Below are 2,570 nucleotides of genomic sequence, written 5' to 3' on the forward strand. Positions count from 1 at the left end.
GCCGGCCTACGGCCCGGGTGCGCAGCCTGTCCTTCCGCGGGCCTCGGTTCGCGTCTGTTGGGCAGAGCCCCGGTGTCCTGGCTGGCTGCCCGGCGGTATATCTGGAGGAGTCGATTCGCCCCTTTGGGCGCTCGGGCTCCCGGCAAGCGCGCGCGGTTCTTCCCGGATGACGGACCTACCTGGCCCGGCCCCGGACCCGCGCCGCTGTTGGCTCGGGATGCTCTCGGGCGGAATAATCGCTCCCGTCAGCGGCGCTTCAGCTTTGGACAATTTCACGACCCGTCTTGAAACACGGACCAAGGAGTCTAACATGTGCGCGAGTCATTGGGCTGTACGAAACCTAAAGGCGTAATGAAAGTGAAGGTCTCGCCTTGCGCGGGCCGAGGGAGGATGGGGCTTCCCCGCCCTTCACGGGGCGGCGGCCTCCGCACTCCCGGGGCGTCTCGTCCTCATTGCGAGGTGAGGCGCACCTAGAGCGTACACGTTGGGACCCGAAAGATGGTGAACTATGCCTGGCCAGGACGAAGTCAGGGGAAACCCTGATGGAGGTCCGTAGCGATTCTGACGTGCAAATCGATCGTCGGAGCTGGGTATAGGGGCGAAAGACTAATCGAACCATCTAGTAGCTGGTTCCCTCCGAAGTTTCCCTCAGGATAGCTGGTGCTCGTACGAGTCTCATCCGGTAAAGCGAATGATTAGAGGCCTTGGGGCCGAAACGACCTCAACCTATTCTCAAACTTTAAATGGGTGAGATCTCCGGCTTGCTTGATATGCTGAAGCCGCGAGCAAACGACTCGGATCGGAGTGCCAAGTGGGCCACTTTTGGTAAGCAGAACTGGCGCTGTGGGATGAACCAAACGCCGAGTTAAGGCGCCCGAATCGACGCTCATGGGAAACCATGAAAGGCGTTGGTTGCTTAAGACAGCAGGACGGTGGCCATGGAAGTCGGAATCCGCTAAGGAGTGTGTAACAACTCACCTGCCGAAGCAACTAGCCCTGAAAATGGATGGCGCTGAAGCGTCGTGCCTATACTCGGCCGTCAGTCTGGCAGTCATGGCCGGTCCTTGCGGCCGGCCGCGAAGCCCTGACGAGTAGGAGGGTCGCGGCGGTGGGCGCAGAAGGGTCTGGGCGTGAGCCTGCCTGGAGCCGCCGTCGGTGCAGATCTTGGTGGTAGTAGCAAATACTCCAGCGAGGCCCTGGAGGGCTGACGCGGAGAAGGGTTTCGTGTGAACAGCCGTTGCACACGAGTCAGTCGATCCTAAGCCCTAGGAGAAATCCGATGTTGATGGGGGCCGTCATAGCATGATGCGCTTTGTGCTGGCCCCCGTTGGGCGAAAGGGAATCCGGTTCCTATTCCGGAACCCGGCAGCGGAACCGATACAAGTCGGGCCCCTCTTTTAGAGATGCTCGTCGGGGTAACCCAAAAGGACCCGGAGACGCCGTCGGGAGATCGGGGAAGAGTTTTCTTTTCTGCATGAGCGTTCGAGTTCCCTGGAATCCTCTAGCAGGGAGATAGGGTTTGGAACGCGAAGAGCACCGCAGTTGCGGCGGTGTCCCGATCTTCCCCTCGGACCTTGAAAATCCGGGAGAGGGCCACGTGGAGGTGTCGCGCCGGTTCGTACCCATATCCGCAGCAGGTCTCCAAGGTGAAGAGCCTCTAGTCGATAGAATAATGTAGGTAAGGGAAGTCGGCAAATTGGATCCGTAACTTCGGGATAAGGATTGGCTCTGAGGATCGGGGCGTGTCGGGCTTGGTCGGGAAGTGGGTCAGCGCTAACGTGCCGGGCCTGGGCGAGGTGAGTGCCGTAGGGGTGCCGGTAAGTGCGGGCGTTTAGCGCGGGCGTGGTCTGCTCTCGCCGTTGGTCGGCCTCGTGCTGGCCGGCGGTGCAGGATGCGCGCGCCTGCGCGGCGTTCGCGCCCCGGTGCTTCAACCTGCGTGCAGGATCCGAGCTCGGTCCCGTGCCTTGGCCTCCCACGGATCTTCCTTGCTGCGAGGCCGCGTCCGCCTTAGCGTGCTCCTCCGGGGGCGCGCGGGTGCGCGGATTCTCTTCGGCCGCCATTCAACGATCAACTCAGAACTGGCACGGACTGGGGGAATCCGACTGTCTAATTAAAACAAAGCATTGCGATGGCCCTAGCGGGTGTTGACGCAATGTGATTTCTGCCCAGTGCTCTGAATGTCAACGTGAAGAAATTCAAGCAAGCGCGGGTAAACGGCGGGAGTAACTATGACTCTCTTAAGGTAGCCAAATGCCTCGTCATCTAATTAGTGACGCGCATGAATGGATTAACGAGATTCCCGCTGTCCCTATCTGTCCCTCCGGCTGTCTCATACTAAGGGCCTGCAAGGTGTGCAGGCTCTGGGTTGGTAATAGGCAGTGTGGGGAAGGATGCGTCTCAAACAGCCTCTCCTTCTCAAGTGCCCTTACCCGCCTTCTAGAGGTGGAGCTGTTAAGCCTTCGGGCGACTGAAGGGCAGGGGCACGACGGTGTGCTGAACAACTTGTACACCGGTTCTGACAGGTGCATTTGCTGTGGTGGGATCTTGCCCCAAGTCGGCGAAGGTCACTC

At 60.0% G+C, this 2,570-nt stretch overlaps 1 pseudogene; it reads left to right on the top strand.

Moving 5' to 3' along the window:
- LOC126432633 (large subunit ribosomal RNA) overlaps positions 1-2,351 on the top strand; it is a 2,993-nt pseudogene extending 642 nt beyond the window's left edge.
- The last annotated feature ends 219 nt before the right edge of the window (positions 2,352-2,570 follow it).

Source organism: Schistocerca serialis, unplaced genomic scaffold (genome assembly GCF_023864345.2).
Source record: "Schistocerca serialis cubense isolate TAMUIC-IGC-003099 unplaced genomic scaffold, iqSchSeri2.2 HiC_scaffold_1145, whole genome shotgun sequence".
In the NCBI taxonomy this organism is placed as follows: domain Eukaryota; kingdom Metazoa; phylum Arthropoda; class Insecta; order Orthoptera; family Acrididae; genus Schistocerca; species Schistocerca serialis.